Source organism: Giraffa tippelskirchi, chromosome 10 (genome assembly GCF_054371585.1).
Source record: "Giraffa tippelskirchi isolate mGirTip1 chromosome 10, T2T-mGirTip1v1.2.pri, whole genome shotgun sequence".
NCBI lineage: Eukaryota > Metazoa > Chordata > Mammalia > Artiodactyla > Giraffidae > Giraffa > Giraffa tippelskirchi.
This window is the reverse complement of record NC_137284.1, coordinates 48374259-48394552: the sequence shown is the minus strand read 5'-3', so window position 1 is coordinate 48394552 and position 20294 is coordinate 48374259. Positions and strand designations below refer to the sequence as shown.

At 37.4% G+C, this 20294-nt stretch overlaps 1 long non-coding RNA gene across 1 annotated transcript in view; it reads left to right on the top strand.

The window, feature by feature from the left end:
• The window catches only part of LOC145523113 (uncharacterized), a 47792-nt gene that overhangs the window by 17253 nt on the left and 10245 nt on the right, over positions 1-20294 (top strand). The window contains exons 2-3 of the long non-coding RNA XR_014066358.1: positions 11266-11329; positions 11710-11759. This is a non-coding gene — a long non-coding RNA (uncharacterized LOC145523113). The remainder of the gene's footprint in view (positions 1-11265; positions 11330-11709; positions 11760-20294) is intronic.

Here is a 20294-nt window from a genome sequence, read left to right as displayed (position 1 = left end):
TTCAGTCAGAAGAATAATTAATTTCAGAAGAAATTACATGTACTTTTAAAAAAGAAACAAATGGAAATTCTGGAGTCGAAAAGTAATAAAATAACTTTTATTTTTATTAAAAAAAAGCTAAATAACTAAAGTGAAAAATTTACTAGTGGGATTCAGTAACAGATTTGAGGTGGCAGAAAAAAAAATCAGAGCATTTAAAGATAAATCAGTGGAGACTATTCAATAAAGAACAGAAAGAAAAAAGGCAGTGGGATGATATATTGAAAATACTGGTGCACTGGGATGACCTGGAGGGATGGAATGGGGAGGGAGGTGGGAGGGGGGTTCTGGAAGGGGAACACATGTACACCCATGGCGGATTCATGTCAATGTATGGCAAAACAAATACAATATTGTAAAGTTAAAAAATAGATAAATAAACTAATTTAAAAAAAAAGAAAATACTGAAAGAAAAAATAAATGTCAAATGAAGGCAAATCTATAGAGACAGAAACTAAATTAATGGTTGCCTGGAGTTAAGGGTAAAGAGGGAGATGGAAAATATGATCAAAATTTATATTTTCTCAATTACTAGTGAATTTGATTAACTTTCATATGCTTATTGGCCATTTATGTGACGAACTTTTAAAAAATGCTTGTTAGGCCTTTGCCAAGTTTTCTCCTGACTAGTTATTACTTTGTAGAAGGTAGGCTCTATATATTCAATATTCTAATTCTTTGCCAATTTTTGTTTTTCAAAATCTTTCAAATTGGGGGCTATCATTCAGCAATCACAAACTGAATTTTAAACTTCATTTTTTTGCAAAGTTGAGATAATTATATATGAAATGCATTTGTAAGAAATAATAGATAGAGATCCCATTTACCTCCAAAAGTAACTTACAAAACTGCAGCACACTCCACAGCCAAGACACTGAACTGGCCACCGTAGTAATACCTCATGCCAACCTTTTAAACTCACACTTACTTTCCTCTGTGTGGGGAAATGAACAAGATGGCACCAGTCAGGCTCTCTTGCCCCACTCCCTCACACTCTTTCGCCCCATTTACTGTAAACAATGACTTTGCATGGTTGTGCAACAGATGAGATCACTTGTAACACTGCTCATACACATAAGGAGGTACTCATTTGGTCACAGCCTACTTTTTGTGGGACACCTGTATGAGCATCAACATGAAAACCTTGGCTTCTTCTGCATTGGGGTTACATTGGGGCAACATCATGGTCATGATATGTGAGGTTAGGTTATGGCGATGTTTTGGCTATGTTATGGTTATGTTATGGCTTCTGTATCAGCCAGGAGAGAGGCTGTTTTATGGCTGTTGTGCCAGCCGGGCGGGAATAAATGCATCTTCAGTTCCTACAGCCCCTCATATATTCTTCCAGCCTCTTAGCTTACACCTTGCCTACTCTGGGTTCAGTAGACAGTAAGGACAGTGTGAACAACAATATAACTGGCATCATAAACAGGATCAGTGAGAACCTCTGTCCAGACATTTTAACCCCTGAAGACAATCAATTTGTCTGACATTTCTAATACTTGTAACATTTGAGTATGTTACATAAATGAAATCATATAGTACATAACATTTTTGGATTGAGTTTTTTTACTGAACATAATTTTCACAATCTTCATCTAGATTGTCACATGTACCAGTAGTTCATTCAATTCTGCTCCTGAGTCATAGTCCATGGTATGAGTGGACTTCAGTTTATTTCAACATTTATTTAACGGAAGGACACCTGGAGTGTTACATTTTTGACTATATGAATAAAGCTGCTATAAATGTTGATATGCAAGCTTTTTGGTGAACATGGGGTTTTATTTCTCTAGGATGCCCAAGAGTGCATTATGGTGCTGTATAATTATTGCATAAAGAAACTGTCAAATTGTTTTCAAGAGTGTCTATACTATTTTTCATTCCCACCAGCAGTATATTAAAGATCCTAGTTTCCCCACATTCTCTGCCATCATTTGGTGGTGGTAATATTTTCTTTATTTCAACCATCTGAGAGGTATGTAGTGATATTTCATGGTGGTTTTAATTTATTTCCTTAATGGTGTTGAACATCTTTCACATGCTATTTTCCCATCTATGTGTCTCCATAACATCATCAATAAGATGTCTCTTCACGTCTTTTGTCCATTTTCTCCTTGATTTGTGTTTCATTACCACTAATTTGCAAGAGTTCTTAATATATATAATAATCCTTTGTTGTACATCTGATATTTTTTCTCATTCTGTAATTTGTCTATCAATACTCTTAACAGGACCTCTGACAGAGAAAATTTTACTATTTTGATGAAATCTAATTTATCAGTGTTTTTCTTTTAAGAGTAATGCTTTCAGTGCCTGACCTAACTCTAGATCTAGAAGATTTTCTGCCTTTTTTCTAAATGTTTATAATTTTACATTTAAATTCGTGGTCTGTACTGACTTAATTCTTATGGAAAATATTCAACTTGGATTTAAGTTTATTTTTATTTTCTTTTTTTTAGACATGAAGTTTTAGTGAGAATATTACAGTGACAGCATGTGTAGTATTACTCTTTTCATCTAAATTTTCAAGAAGACTACTTATGAATACAAAATTAATCCTAATATCATGGAAATACTGGCAAGAAAATATACCTACCAAATTCATAACAGTATTTTAATTTGTGGTAGATATATGTTGAGATCATGAACAGATAGCAAGTAAGCTAATATTCAAATCTCTGTACAATATAAGTTGAAACAAATATTACTGAATGTTCATATTTTTAGCGTAATGGATTGGTATTAAGATGATGATTGATAACATAAATGGAGCATTTACTGTGTGCCTGGTAATATTCTAAGGTTCTCAGCTCTGGCTGTACATTACAATCACCAACTAAGTCATATGAAAAGATTCTGATTTAACTAGTTCTAGGCTGTAGCCAGGGCATCACTATATTTTAAAAGATCCACAGGTAACTACAATGGTCAATCAGGAGTAAGAACCATTGGTGTAAGCACTTTTTATTTATTATATAATTTCTCACAACAGCCCTATTTAGTTAGATTCCATTCCCCACCCCTCACTCTTTGTTAGTGAAGAAGTGATCCAGGCTTTTTTTATGTTATTCTCTATACTTTCCTCTTTTGTGTTTCTCTTAAATTAAAGCACATTTTGTGTGCCAGGAGAAAGACCCACATTGCCTAGAAAGCTTTTTTTTTTTTTTTAATTACAGTTGATGTATAAGATTATGTTAGTTTCAGGTGTACAACACAGTGATCCAAGAATCAAATACATTAATAATGATCACTAGTCCAGTAACCATATGCTGCTATATAAAATTATTATAATATTATTGCCTATATTTCTTATCCCAGTGACATATTTATAACTGGAAGTTTGTATGTTTTAATTCCCTTCACCTATTTTGCTCAAACGCCCCCTTCTCTACCTTCTGGTAACCACCAGTTTGCACTCTGTAAGTCTCTATAAGTCTGTAACTCTTTTATTTGTCTTGTTTTTAGATTCCACACATAAGGGAGGCTATACAGTATGTCTTTCTCTGTCCAACTTATTTTACTTAGCATAATACACTTGAGGTACAACCATTTTGTCACAAATGGCAAGATTTATTTTCTTCTTATGGATGGGTGATAGGCCATCATATATGACATCTTTATCCCTTCATCTATTGATGAATGTATGTGCCTGCATGAAGTCACTTCAGTTTTGTCTGATTCTTTGCAACCCTATGAACCATAGCTCTCCAGACTCATCTGTCCATTAGATTCTCTAGCAAAGAATACTGAGGTATCTTGCCATGGCCTCCTCCAGGGTCTTCCCAACCCAGGGACTGAACATGTGTCTCTTATGTCTTCTGCATTGGCCAGCAGGTTTTTACCACAAGTGCCACCTGGGAAGCCCAAATGACAGATGTTTAGGTTGATCCCATGTCTGGACTACTGTCAGTAATGCTCCAATAAACACTAGGGTTCATACATTTTTTTAAGTTAGTGGTTCTGTTTTCTTAGGATGAATATCCAGAAGTGAAATTGCTGGATCATACAGTAGTTTTATTTTTAATTTTTTGAGGAAACTCTTCCATACTGCTTTTCTTAGTGGCTGCACCAATTTACATTCTCACCAACAAATAGATTCTCTTTTCTCCAGCTTTTGTTTCATGCAGTCCCATTTTTAAAATTGTTACCTTTGTTGTCCTAGCCTGAGAAAACATAGCCAAAAAATATTGCTAAGACCAATGTCAAAGAGTGTACTGCCTATGTTTTCTTCTAGGAGTTTTACAGTTTAAGATCTTACTAAGTCTTTAATGCATTTTAAGTCTATTTTTATATATGGTCTAGTTTCCTTCTTTTGCATGTCAGTCAATTCAGTTGCTCGGCGGAGTCTGACTCTTTCCTACTCCATGGCCTGCAGCATGCCATGCTTCCTTGTACATCACCAGCTCCCAGAGTTTGCTCAAATTCATGTCTATCGAGTTGGTGATGCCATCCAACCATCTCATCCTCTGTTGTCCCCTACTCCTCCGGCCTTCAGTCTTTCCCAGCATCAGGGTCTTTTCCAAGGAATCAGTTCTTCACATCAGGTGGCTAAATATTGGGGTTTAAACTTCCTCATCAATCCTTCCATGAATATTCAGGACTGATTTCATTTGGGATCGACTGGCTTGATCTCTTTGCAGTCCAAGGGACTCTCAAGAGTCTTCTCCAACACCACAGTTCAAAAGTATCAATTCTTCGGCACTCAGTTTTCTTTACGGCCCAACTCTCACATCCATACATGACTACTGAAAAAACCATAGCTTTGACTAGACGGACCTGTGTTGACAAAGTAACATCTCTGCTTTTTAATATGCTGTCTAGGTTTCTCATAGATTTTCTCCAAAGGAGCAAACGTCTTTTAATTTCATGACTGCAGTCACCATCAGCAGTGATTTTGGAGCCCAAAAAAATCTCTCAAAAAACTCTCTCACTGTTTCCATTGTTTCCCCATTTATTTGCCATGAAGTAATGGGACTGTATGCCATGATCTTAGTTTTCTGAATGCTGAGTTGTTTTGTTTTTTTTTTTATTTTATAAATTTATTTATTTTAGTTGGGGGCTAATTACTTTACAATATTGTAATAGATTTTGCCATACATTGACATGAATCAGCCATGGGTTTACATGTGTTCCCCTTCCTGGACCCCCCACCCACCTCCCTCCCCATCCCATCCCTCTGGGTCATCCCATTGCCCCGGCCCTGAGCCCTTGTCTCATGCATCGAACATGGAATGGTGTTCTCTTTCACATATGATAATATACATGTTTCAATGCTATTCTCCCAGAACGTCCCACCCTCACCTTCTCCCTCAGAGTCCATAAAATTGTTCTATGCATCTGTGTCTCTTATTCTGTCTCGCATATAGGGTTATCATTATCATCTTTCAAATTCCATATATATGCATTAGTATACTGTATTGTTGTTTTTCTTTCTGGCTTACTTCACTCTGTATAATGGGCTCCAGTTTCATCCATCTCAGTAGAACCGATTCAAATGTATTTTTTTTAATGGCTGAGTAATATTCCATTGTGTATATGTACCACAGCTTCCTTATCCATTCGTCTGCTGATGGACATCTAGGTTGCTTCCATGTCCTGGCTATTGTAAACAGTGCTGCGATGAACATTGGGGTACATGCGTCTCTTTCAATTCTGGTTTCCTTGGTGTATATGCCCAGCAGTGGGATTGCTGGGTCATATGGCAGTTCTATTCCCAGTTTTTTAAGGAATCTCCACACTGTTCTCCATAGTGGCTGTACTAGTTTGCATTCCCACCAACAGTGTAAGAGGGTTCCCTTTTCTCCACACCCTTTCCAGCATTTATTGCTTGTAGACTTTTGGATAGCAGCCATTCTGACTGGTGTGAAATGATACCTCATTGTGGTTTTGATTTGCATTTCTCTAATAATGAGTGATGTTGAGCATCTTTTCATGTGTTTGTTAGCCATCTGTATGTCTTCTTTGGAGAAATGTCTGTTTAGTTCTTCGGCCCAATTTTTGATTGGGTCGTTTATTTTTCTGGAATTCAGCTGCAGGAGTTGCTTGTATATTTTTGAGATTAATTGTTTGTCTGTCGCTTCGTTTGCTATTATTTTCTCCCATTCTGAAGGCTGTCTTTTCACCTTGCTTATAGTTTCCTTTGTTGTGCAAAAGCTTTTAATTTTAATTAGGTCCCATTTGTTTATTTTTGCTTTTATTTCCAATATTCTGGGAGGTGGGTCATGGAGGATCCTGCTGTGATTTATGTCGGAGAGTGTTTTGCCTATGTTTTCCTCTAGGAGTTTTATAGTTTCTGGTCTTACGTTTAGATCGAGTTTTAAGCCAACTTTTTCACTCTCCTCTTTCACTTTCATCAAGAGGTTCTTTAGTTCTTCTTTGCTTTCTTCCATAAGGGTGTTGTCATCTACGTATCTGAGGTTATTGATATTTTTCCTGGCAATTTTGATTCCAGCTTGTGCTACATCCAGCCTGGCATTTTGCATGATGTACTCTGCATATAAGTTAAATAAGCACAGTCTCAATATACAGCCTTGACATACTCCTTTTCCAATTTAGGACCAGTTGTTGTTCCATGTCTGATTCTAACTGTTGCTTCTTTACCTGCATATAGATTTCTCAGGAAGCAAGTAAAGTGGTCTGGTATTCCCATCTCTTGAAGATTTTACCACAGTTTATTGTGACCCACACAGTCAAAGGCTTGATGTAGTCAAAGCAGAAATAGATGTTTTTCTCGAACTCTCTTGCTTTTTTAATGATCCAGCATATGTTGGCAGTTTGATCTCTGGTTCCTCTGCCTTTTCTAAATCCAGTTTGAATATCTGGAAGTTCACCATTCACGTACTGTTGCAGCCTGGCTTGGAGAATTTTGAACATTACTTTGCTAGCATGTGGGATGAGTACAATTGTCCAGTAGTTTGAACATTCTTTGGCATTGCCTTTCTTTGGGATCGGGATGAAAACTGACCTTTCCCAGTCCTGTGGCCCCTGCTGAGTTGGCTAAAGATTTGTCAGCTTCTTTATCTTTTCAAAGAAGCAGCTTTTAGTCTCATTTATCTTTTCTATTGCTATTTTGGAGAAGATCACAGAAACCCACTCCAGTATTCTTGCCTGGAGAATCCCATGGACAGAGGATCCTGGTGGGCTACAGACAATGGGGTTGCAAAGAGTCAGACATGACTGAAACGACAGAGCATGTTGCTTTTTAGTCTCTTATTTTATTTATTTCTGCTTTTATCTTTATTGTTTTGTTTATTATACTAACTTTGGACTTTGTCTTTCTTTTTCTAGTTCCTTTAGATGTAAGGTGAGATTACTTATTTGAGATTTTCCTGGAGTAGGCCTATATCACTACAAACATTTCTCTTAGAATTGCCTTCCCTGTACCCCATAGATTTTGGAACATTATGGTTCTACTTTCATTTGTCTCAAAGAATTGTTCTGTTTCCTCTGATTTCTTCAATGGTTCATTGCTTATTTAGTGGTGTGTTCCATATTCTTCAAATATTTGTGTTTTTCCCAGTTTTTGTTCTTATAACTTATTTCAAATTTAAATGGTAGTGAGCAGAAAAAAAGCTTGATGTGATTTCAGTCTTAAATTTACTGAAACTTGCTTGTGATCTAACATGTGATCTATTCTGGAATATGTTACATGTGTACCAGAAAAGAATGTGTATTCTGCTGTATGGGGAATAATATGATATGTGTGTGTGTGTGTGTGTGTGTGTGTGTGTGTGTGTGTGTGTTAATATATCTGACCTGATGTTTCATTTACTGCAAATGTTTCCTTATTGATTTTCTGTCTGGATGATTTATCCATTGATGTAAGTATGTGTTAAAGTCTCCTACAATTATTGTATGAGTGTAAGTTTATCCTTTATGTAATATTTGCTTTATGTATTTAGGTTCTCTGATGTTAGGTACATATATATTTACAAGCATGATATCTTCTTTTTGGATTGATCCCTTTATCATTATGTTAGGTTCTTCTTTGTCTCTTTTATCTGGGGAGAGGGTTTAAATTCTTCTTTGTCTCCTGTGGCTGTTTTTGTTTCAAAGTGCAGTTTGTCTGATATGAGTATTGCTACCCCAGCTTTGTTTTATTTCCATTTGCATGAAATATCTTTTTCCATCCCTTCACTTTCAATTTATGTGTGCTGTTAAATCTGAAGTGAGTCTCCTTTGGACCACACATATATGGGTCTTCTTCTTCTTTTTTTTTAATCCATTCAACTATCTTTTGACTGGAGTATTTAATTCATTTACATTTAAAATAACAGCTAACAAGTATGTATTTATTGCCATTTTTTAACTTGTTTTCTGGTTGTTCTTTGTTTCTTCTATTTCTTTTCCCTTATGATTTGATAAATTCCTTTAGTTTTATGCTTGCATTCTTTTCTCTTTATTTTTGTATATTTGTTATCGGTTGTCGGTATTTGGTTACCATGAGGTTCTTATATATCAACCTATATATCAACATATTATATAGCAGTCTATTTTAAGTTCACATTCACTGAGTGTGAGAGTTGGACCACAAAGAAAGATGAGCATTAAAGAGGTGATGTTTTCGAACTGTGGTGCTGGAGAAGACTCTTGAGAGCCCTTTGGACAGCAAGATCAGACCAGTCAACCTAAAGGAAATCAACCCTGAATGCTCATTGGAAAGACTGATGCTGAAACTGAAGCTCCAATACTCTGGCCATCTGATGCGAAGAGCTGACTTATTGAAAAAGACCCTGATCCTGGAAAAAATTGAGAGCAGGAGGAAAAGGGGGTGACAGAGGATAAGATGGTTGGATGGCATCACTAACTCAATGGACTTGAGTTTGAGCAAACTCCAGGAGGTGGTGAAGGACAGGGATGCCTAGTGTGCTGCAGTCCATGGGGTCACAAAGAGTTGGACATGGCTTAGTGACTGAACAACAACACTTTAGTGAATTTTGTAAGCACTACATTTTTACTTCCACTCCTCATATTTTATGTTTTTGTCATCTTTTGCATCTTTTATTTTATGTATTCCTTAACTAATAATTTGGAAAAGACTAGAGATCTCTTCAAGAAAATTAGAGACACCAAAGGAATATTTCATGCAAAGATAGGCTCAATAAAGGACAGAGATAGTATGGACCTGATAGAAGCAGAATATATTAAGAAGAGGTGGCGAGAATACACAGAAGAACTGTACAAAAAAGATCTTCACGACCCAGGTAGTCACAATGGTGTGATCACTCACCTAGAGCCAGACCTCCTGGCATGTGAAGTCAAGTGGGCCTTAGGAAGCATCACTACGAACAAAGCTAGTGGAGGTGATGGAGTTCCAGTTGAGCTCTTTCAAATCCTAAAAGATGATGCAATGAAACTGCTGCACTCAATATGCCAACAAATTTTGGAAAACTCAGCAGTGGCCACAGGACAGGAAAAGATCAGTTTGGCTTTCATTCCAATCCCAAAGAAAGGCAAATGCCAAAGAATGCTCAAACTACCGCACAATTGCACTCATCTCACATGCTAGTAAAGTAATGCTCAAAATTCTCCAAGCCAGGCTTCAACAGTATATGAACCATGAACTTCCAGATGTTCAAGGATTTAGAAAAGGCAGAGGAACCAGATATCAAATCACCGACATCCACTGGATCATCAAAAAAGCAAGAGAATTAAAAAAAAAAATATATATATATATATATATATATATATATATATATTTCTGCTTTATTGACTATGTCAAAGCCTTTGACTGTGTGGATAGTGATAAACTGTGGAAAATTCTGAAAGAGATGGGATTACCAGACCACCTGACCTGCCTCTTGAGAAATCTGTATGCAGGTCAGAGAGCAACAGTTAGAACTGGGCATGGAACAACAGACTGATTCCAAATAGGAAAAGGAGTACATAAAGGCTGTATTTTGTCACCCTGCTTATTTAACTTATATGCAGAGTACATCATAAGAAATGCTGATTGGATGAAGCACAAGCTGGAATCAAGATTGCTGGGAGAAATATCAATAACCTCAGATATGCAGATGACACCACCTTTATGGCAGAAAGTGAAGAAGCACTAAAAGAGCCTCTTGATGAAAATGAAAGAGGACAGTGGAAAAGTTGGCTTAAAGCTCAACATTCAGAAAACTAAGATCATGGCAACCAGTCCCATCACTTCATGGCAAATAAATGGGGAAGCAGTGGAAACAGTGGGTGACTTATTTTCTGGGCTCCAAAATCACTGCAGACGGTGACTGCAGCCAAGAAATTAAAAGACATTTTCTCCTTGGAAGGAAAGTTATGACCAACCTAGACAGCTTATTAAAAAGCAGAGACATTAATTTGCTAACAGATGTCTGTCTAGTGAAGGCTATGGTTTTTCCAGTAGTCATGTATGGATGTGAGAGTTGGACCGTAAAGAAAGCTGAGCCCCAAGAATTGATACTTTTGAATTATCATGTTGGAGAAGACTCTTGACCAGACCATTATAAAGGAGATCAATCCTGAGTGTTCATTGGAAGGACTGTTGTTGAAGCTGAAACCCCAATACTTTGGCCACCTGATGCGAAGAGCTGACTCATTTGAAAAATCTCTGATGTTGGAAAGGACTGAAGGTAGGAGGAGAAGGGGACGACAGAGAATGAAATGGCTGGATGGCATCACCGACTCAATGGACATGAGTCTGAGTAAACTCCAGGAGTTGGTGATGGACAGGGAGGCCTGGGATGCTGTGGTCCATGGGGTCACAAAGAGTCAGACACAACTGAGTGACTGAACTGAACTAACTAATTATTTGACTTCCCTGATAGCTCAGTTGGTAAAGAATATGCCTACAATGCAGGAGGCCCCGGTTCAATTCCTGGTTTGGGAAGATCCACTGGAGAAGGGACAGGCTACCTACTTCAGTATTCTTGGGCTTCAGTATTCCCTTGTGGCTTAGTTGGTAAAGAATCTACCTGCAATGTGGGGGACCTGGGCTTGCTCCTTGGGTTGGGATGATCTTCTGGAGAAGGGAAAGGCTACCCAGCCCAGTATTCTGGCCTGGGAAGTTCCACGGGCTGTATAGTCCATGGGGTTGCAAAGAGCTGGACACAACTGAGCAACTTTCACTTTCACTTTAACTAATTATTGAACCCAGGTATCCTGCCTTGCAGGCGGGTTCTTTACAGTCTGAGCCACCAAGGAAGCATAACAAATTACCATAAACTATTGACTTAAATCAACACATATTTATTTTATCATTTGCAGGACAAGAATCCTGGCTCAACTTAACTGTGTCCTCAGCTCAGTTTCACAAAGCTGAAATCGATGGGTGAGCTATGCTGGGTTCTCACCTGTATTTTGGGGTCCCCTTCCAGGCTCATTCAGGCTGTCAACAGAACCCGTTTCCCTGCAACTATAAGACTAAAGCCACTAGACAGTTCACACATGACTCTCTGCCTCTTCAAGATAAGCAGGAAGGGAGTTTGTTTTGAATCTCTTCCTTCAGGGGCCTTCTTTTATAGAGTTTACCTAATTAGGTGAGACCTACACAGAATAATCTTCCTTTTGCCATATTATCTTAATTTCTGTATCTTTATAAAGTCTGATAATCTGGAAAAATAACTGCCTTTTTTCTTAACTCAGGGAATACTTTTGTAACTCAAGGAATGTATTTCAGGCCTTTGATTTTTTTTTTCACATTAATTTTAGGATCAGCGTGTCAAGTGACTTGAAAAATTCTTGGAGGGCTTCTATTGAAGGTATGTTTTATCTATAGATTAACCTGAAAAAAAGTAAATCTTTACATTAATGCGTCTTCTTATTTATAAATATAGTAAACATCTCCATTTACTTTAATCTTTAATCTTAAATTAACTATTATAATTTACTTCTTACAAATTTGGAACACGTTTTTTTGTTATTTTTTTTCTAAGTATCTTTCGTTCTTAATGGTGCTGCTACTATATATGTCAGCTTTTAAAAATAAATTTCTAACTGCATATCTCTGGCATACAGCAATATAATTGATTTATTAAAGTTAATATTATGTTAAATCACATCATAAAACTTTTTTATTAATGTTAATAATTTGTCTGTAGATTATTTTTAACCAACCATTCTAATTTTACGTTGTCTTTTTCAAGATACATACTTCTTATTTACTTTTTTAGTTTTGATGCATCTGACTATTATCTTGATAAAACTTGTAATAGTTCTTGTGATAGCGTACTGATTGTCTTGTTAAAGGGAATGCATCTAAAATGTCACAGAATAATGTTTTTGTAAATTTTTAGATATTCTTTGTACATTAAAAAAATTTCCTTCCTTTTATAGTTTGCAAAGAATTTTATCATAATCACATTTTGAATTTGACCAAACACTTTCGCACATGTATTTATAAAATTAAATTATTTTTCTGCTTTACATTGTTAATTTGATGAATTATATGATTAATTTTCTGATATTAAATAATCTTTGCACTCCTAAAACATATACAACTTGTTCATAATATATTTCATTTTGTCTTTTTTGGATATTTTGTGTGTTATATTGTTAAGATTTGGTGCACAATTTTATTTATAAGCATAAATAAAATTGGTCTCTAATATACATTTTATGGGTTTTCTGGATTTAATATAAAAGTTAAGCTTAAATCTTAGAATGAATTATGTTATATTCTTTATGGTTTTTCATTCTGTGAAAATTTGTAAGGCATTGAATTTATCTGTTCCTGGACCATTTGTTAAAAACTCTAATGTTAATCATATGGAGTTTTTAGATTATTTTAAGGAAGATTTTTCAAACACTCATCCAATATTTTTGATGGTTATTTACCATTCAAATTTTATGTACTTCTGAGTCATCTTGATAAATTATGTTTTCTAGGAGTTTGTCTACTTCATTTAAAATTTTTAAATTTAACTTTCCTAGTAATATACTCAAATAATTCAAAACAAGGTACACATTTATAAAAAGCTATACATTGAGAAGTCTCATTCACAACTTTTTCAGTCTTAATTCTTTATTTCTTGCTCCCAAATATTTACTTTTATTATTTTTTCATCCATACACACTTTAGTATGAAAAGAAAAAAAAAAGAAAAAGAAACATAACTGCATAAGCAGGCCAGAAAAGTAAGAACAATCCTTCATATCATCTAGTACCCAGTCTGTTTTGACTTCTCTGATTGTATCAAACACATCCAACTGTAATTTGGTTTATTTGAATCTGAATCTACAAAGGCTGATCTTTTGCATTTGGTTAGCACGTCTTTTTCTTGCCTCTCGTAGGTTCTTTTGTTGGTGGTGTTTTTTCATGTTTTAGAGTTTGTGTTTGTAAAGGTCTTCTTTTGTGGATATTTTTTTTTCCTTTTTCTTTGGGCTCACTCATCCTTGTCTGGTGATTCTGTGCTTGCCTCCAACCCTGCTCCAGGGCACCCAGTGGAGAACCATGTTTTTTCTGGGCATCTAAGAGCTATGTTGATATTGTGGATACCATTGACCGTACTTTTATTCATTTTTAAATTCTGTTCAGTGTTTCTTTTTGCAAACGTAATATATACATATATATTTTCTTATTTTGTTTCTTTCTTGTACACACACAAAAAAGTATGTGAACTTTGTACACTGTTCAGCACTGTCAACAGTAGTAGTCTGCAGGTGGGTGTAATGGAGAAGACGGGACATGGACCCTCAGCCCGGAAATGGACCAAAGGTAGAAAGAGGGGTGTGGTTTGTCTTGATCAGCAGCCTTGTGGAATCTAAGTGGTGATTTGGAATATGCAGTCTGCCACACATTCCTCAGGAAGACATAGCTCATAAGAGGTAAAGCAGGCCATCTCAGACTTCCTTTTCTTTCCTGTTTGGGGGATTTTTGTAAGAAGAGATATAATGAAGGAGATGTTAGAGGAGAGAGAAGTCAGTGGGTAGGGATAGCATCCTCAAGGAATAACTGCTGCCCCATGGAGGGGAGAGCTGCCCAGGTCCCTGGTGGGCACTAATCTTGTGTACATGACAGAAAGCCATGGGGAGTCAGAAAGGGATACAAATGAAAAGTGCAAGATCAAATCCTTAAAAAAAAAAATCATCTCTGTGGCAGGCAGAATAATGCTCTTCTATTTCCCACACCTGAAATACCTTTGTTTTTATATATAGAATTTGTCAATATATTAGCTTATATGGCAAAGGGGAGTCATAGTTGCAGATGGAATTAAGGTTGCTAATCAGCTGACTTCAAACTGGGGAGATTATCCTGGATTATCTGGTTGAGCCCACTGTAATCACAGGATCCTCAATAGTGGAAGAGGGAGGCAGAAGAGATTCAGAGGGAGATATGACCCCAGAAGATCCAAAGGAATTCCCTGGTGGTCCAGTGATCAGGACTTGGTACTTTCAGTGCTGTGGTCCCAGGTTCAATCCTGGGTCCAGGAACTAAGACTCCACAAGCCAGGCAATGAGGTCAAAAGAAGAAAAAAACCCAATGTAAGGAGTCAACAAGCTACTGCTGAAAGGGACCATTAACCAAGGGTAGCTTAGAGAAATTCAAAAATGCAAGGAAACCAAATCTCACCTAGAACCCCAGAAAGAAACAGCACAGCTTGATTTTAACCCAGTAGGAACTATTCTGGACTTCTAACCAACAGAATAGTAACAGAATAAATTTGTGTTGCTTTAAACACTAACTTTGTGGTAATATTTTTACAGCAGCATTGGAAAGTAATGCAAAATCCCCTTATGTATAGATACATCTTAAAGTAATCCTCTTTATATTTTGTTTGAATTTTAATTTGTATTTCTGATTTATAAAAAATTATTAATCTAAAACTGTATCCACATATGATTAAGAATTGGACAGCATGAAAAGTTAGATTTTGCACTGAATGCTGTTTTACACTTATCAGTGTGAATCAAAGCTGGGCTCCCACATAATTAATACTAATGAGAGAAAATGTTCATGAAAGGAACCCTCCTAGGACAGAGTTAATTCTAGAAAGTTGGTTAGAAAAGCTTACAAACAAAATCATAGCAGGTGGTGAAGAAAGACAATTGTGAGTATTGCATAGAATCCATCATAGTAATTCACCCGACCTAGCCAATCTAGCTTCTATCTGATCCCACTGAGAAGGGAGATGTAATTTAAAATGTAAATTGCTTTTTTTACTCTGTACTATGCAAGACCTTAGTGTGCAAGCCGGTATCATGTGTTGCCCCTCAAGTTAAGAGAGATTTCTTCCCTGTCAGCACAGAGCACTTCACGATTTCATTTGCAAGTTCATTCAACTTAATTGAAAGTTCCAGAAGTATGGTGACAATCGACATTTTGGCAAATTTTGGCAGTTGTGGTATTCAGCAACTGGACAGAAGCAATAGAGCCTGTAGATGGCAGGACAGAGGTGTGTGATGGTGGGTATGTCCTGGGCAAAGGTGCCTTGCAGTGGTAGAGGTACACAGGTAGCACCAGGATTTGGCATGGACACCAACAGGATATGGTCTTAGAAGATTTCCATACACTGGGATACAGTGTCCTTGACTGACAGTAGAGAGACATTGGTTCAGGAAAGAGTTACAAAGTCTCTTTTGCTTGACCAGGCAAGTGAGGAACACCTTGGAACTAATAAGAAATCACTGGGTGACATTCTGATGGTTCTGGGTGATACTGAGGAGGAGGGGAGCACAGCCAAGGCAGTTTTAGGTACTGTGTCAGGTGGACACAGCCGTCAAATAATACAGTTCAATCCTATTAGAGTTCATGCTTCCTTGACTCAAGCTCAGTGATGAAGCATGGGTCCCACATAGCATTTCTGGATGTTTAGTGAACATTAGTAACCATATCAGGTTGCATTGATCTGTGACAAGCTATTAGCTTAAGGAGTTTGGTCTCAATCCACCATTTTCCACTGTCAAATCATGAAAGAACTAATTTAAATATCTAAAGACTTTTCTGAGAGCAAGAAGGGGCAGAAAAGGTCAGTAATGTATACAGGAGGATGCCAATCAATTCCAGAAAAGATGATTTCCTCTCCTGCAGCTTTAACAATTGCTTCCACAAATCTTAACAATATACACAGTTTATCATTATTAACTATTTCTCTTGTTCTCAGTTGGCAGAAAAAACTTGTCATTAAATTCCACCATACAATTTCCCTACATTAATAGTCTGTGGGTATTTTACCCCCCTGGCATTCAGAACCTCAAGAACATTTTATTCTTACATATTAAAAATTTTATTCTTGACTTCTCACAGACATGTCATGTCACATAAATTTTTCTTGATTAGTACTGTAGGTTAAAAAAATAAATTCAAAGACTTGGGGATGTGTTAGGTCTTTCCTCCATGTCACCAAATACTACACTTCTGAAGAAAACTTCATAAAAGGAAAAAGGCACTTGATCAAATAGGAAAACCAGAAGGCTCAGTTAGATTTTTTTTTTAATTGTATCTGTCTTGTTCAACTTTGCACTTAAATTATATGGTTTTGTTTAAAGTTTCTCATTACAAACAGATGTATTTTCTTTAATTTCACATTTGAAGTATGCAAATAAAAATGAAAAACACAATTGTTGCCATCCAAGGTCAAACATGTTTAACATTTTGTTATTTTTCTTTGAAGTATGTTTCTACACTGTTTAAATAACTAGATTATATATTAATATATATGCATTTACACTATTTATTAGTTTTAGTTCATCTTATAAAGCAGAATTTGTCCATGTTATTACAAATTCTTTGTAAATATACTAGTGCAATAATATTCTTATGAACTCAAATTTAGTTCACATTTGTCAAACTTCTGATATTTGCCCTCTTCCCAACCCACTCCAGTACTCTTGCCTGGAAAATCCCATGGACAGAGGAGCCTGATAGGCTGCAGTCCATGGGGTCGTGAAGAGTTGGACACGACTGACTGAAAGGTTGTTGCTGAGCCACAGAAAAATGGCCGGGATTCTTGGCCTCTGGAGGAGAAGAATTCAATCCTGGGCCAGAGACAAGGCTGGATCGCTCAGAGCTTTGGTGTGATAAAGTTTTATTAAAGTATAAAGGAGATAGAGAAAGCTTCTGACATAGGCATCAGAAGGGGGCAGAAAGAGCACCCCCCCTGCTAGTCTTCAGCTGGATGTTATATAGTCACTAGCAGTTAATGTAAGAAAGGAATGTCTTAAACTCAGAATGACACCAGACCCCTCATCCATAAGATGTATTTTGGAATAGTCTGGGCGGGTCTTAAAACGATTGACTTGAATTTTGCAGAAAGGCAGATCATGCAAATAGTTTCATTTACATAGATTAGGGGAACAATGTCTGAGTATAACATACTGGTTTGTCAAGTAGGTTCTGAGCCAATAGGCGGAAGACAGTGTTTGGGATAAATGCACAGTACATTAACATAGCTTAAGACAAACATTTCCATAAGAAAAATGCATTGGTTATCTCAAAGTTTGAGAATAGTTAACTTCAGGTGAAACCAGGTGTCATGGCAACACAGTATTTTAAGAGAAACCTCTTTTAAATTTGGATAGGGAAGGGGAAAAAATATCGCTAGTTTGTTTCCTCCTGCCACTTAAGAGAGATAAAATGTCTGACACTTGCAGCCTATTTCCTCCGTTTGGAGACCCCTGGCCTTCCTGCCTGTTGCCCTCTCTCATTCCCCCCTTTTCTTTTAGGAGAATTATGTTGCCTAGGGAAAAGGGGCGTCGTCTTCATTCCATAACTGCTTCCAAGCTGACAAGGGGCGTTGTCCCTAAATTATTAAGGCAACATATTCTCCTAACCCTCATATTGAGGATGTCTGATCCAGGGGCCCCAAATAGTAGTTGGAGGAAGCTGCAGCAGTAGCAGGCATTTGAGCCACCATCTGTAACTTAAAAGCTTTCATGTGCCTGGAAACAAATCCAGTTATACAGTTACAGATGCAGGGAGCAAACAGCAAAAACAAAACAACCAGAATTATTGTAATTAAAATAGTTTTCCACCATGGGGAACTAGTTAACGTCTCCCAAAGTGAGGCAGTTGAGGCTTCAGGAGTATCCATAGCCCCAATCATCTTGTTCATGTGTTTAGTAAAATGAGTAACATTAGTGCTCATATCAGGTATATATGTACAGCACTGGGTATGAATAATGGCACAAGTTCCTCCTTGTGCAGCTGTCAGAATATCTAAAGCCAATCTGTTTTGTAAAACCACCTTTCTAATTTGTGCTTGTTCAGCATTAAGAGCTGAAATAGCTTTTTGAGAATCTTGCAATGCCTGTTGAGTAAAATTAGTCAAAGCATCTACTCGTAGCATAACATCTGTAGTTCCCAAAGAGGTAACAAACACTGCAGCCAAATAATCATACCAGTGAAATATAGACCTTTCCCACAGAGTTTTAAGGTGGGGTAAATTAGCAGGTTTTTCTGGAACTCTGAAAAGATAAAGCCATGAGTAAAGGCTAGACCTAGGGTGCATCTCCCTATCCAACCAGGGGGAAGCCATGCCCATAGGTAAGAGCCACATATCCAGTAAGTTCCGTTTGGAGCAAGCCAGCACGACTGAGATATCCAGTCCCAATCAGTGCCGGCCAGACAAAGGGAGGACCGGAATTGGGGTTGGAAAACATGGGAATGATTACATTGCATATTTCCTGAGGCAAAAGTCCCAAGTGTTTCCAATCATTATAATTAAGTTGTTGACTAACTTCTGGGGATGGCTGTATTTGTTCCCAGCATATAGGGGCAGTAGATATTAGACGTCCTTTTTCAGGAGTTAGCCATATAACTCATCCCATATTTGATAAACATCAGGTAAAAAGCCATTAGATCTAGACCTATTTGCCTTATCTGTGGCAAAATAGTCATTAAACCGAGACAATGTATAATCAAAATTAAAAGTCACTTTATGTCCATAGTTAAAGTACAAAGTGTTGCACCAGTCCATTTTAGGGTTGTTAAATGTCATTAGTTTAAGAAGAGGCATCACATAGGATTGTTGTCGAAGATATTCGCAGACTTGGAGAAAGTCTTTTCCTTGAAGTGGAGATTTCCACCACGGGAAGCCTTCCATTGATGAAGAGGGGAGTGCTCCGCAGACCCAGCAGTTAGACCGGTTATGAAAGGCAGCGTAGGAGTGAGCCCAGGACAGGAAGGCATTATCTTGAGGATCAAACGGCAGACTCAGGACCTTTGGAGTCAGCAGAAGTAGGCTCACATAGATTATCAGGCCCATCTGAAAGGTACAGAGTCAGAGCATAGAAAGTAAAGACATAAAATGAAGTCACTTAGTTCTGGTCAGTGTGCCACCTCTTAACTCAAGTGTGATGTACCCACGAATCAATTCCTGGCATTTTGACAGCTGTGGGAGAAGAAAGAATAACTTGGTAAGGGCCTTCCCAGAGGGGCTCAAGGGATTGGCCACCAGACCCCAATGTTTTTATGAGGACCCCAGTTCCTGGCTCAAATAGAGGTTTGCTTGACTCAGAGGCTGGGTCAAGAGTCGTCTCCCGGAGTTCTGTTAATGCCTGTTGAAAAGCTGAGAGCTGAGTTACATAATTAGTTAATTCCAAGGCTTCAGGGTCTATAACAATGTCTGTGCGTAAGAAAGGCCTTCCATAAATACATTCAAAGGAGGACAGCCCCTCCTTTTTTGGGGCAGTTCGAGCCCTCATTAAAGCTATGGGTAGGACTTTAATCCAATTGTCATGCGTCTCTTGAGTTAATTTGTGCAGGTGTCTTTTGATAATGTCATTAGCTTTTTCAACCTTTCCTGAGGACTGGGGTCTCTAGGAACAGTGTAAGTGATATTCTATTCCTAGAGCTTTAGACACCCCCTGAGTTACGGCAGCTTTAAAGGCGGAGCCATTGTCACTCTGAAGGCTCCGTGGCAACCCAAACCTGGGGATAATTTCATGGATTAAAATCTTTATAACCTCCTTAGCCTGTTCACTACGACAGGGAAAAGCCTTAATCCATCCAGTAAAAGTATCCACCCAAACTTGTAAGCAAGAATATCCAGTAGCTTTTGGCATATGAGTAAAATCAATTTCCCAGTCCTCTCCAGGATACTTTCCACTTCTTTGTAATCCAGATTTTGCTAGCTTTTCAGTCTTTGGGTTATTTTTTTGACAAACTTCACACCTTTTGATAATGTTCTTTAAAGTTTTCATTACAGTTTTACCTTCAAACAAACGAGAAGCCATCTGGTAGGTACTCTCTGCACCCAAATGAAAGCTCTGGTGTAAACCCTTAAGAATTTTCCATTGAGCATTTTCAGGAATTATTAATCGTCCATCTTCGAACTGTAACCATCCTTTATCAGTAAT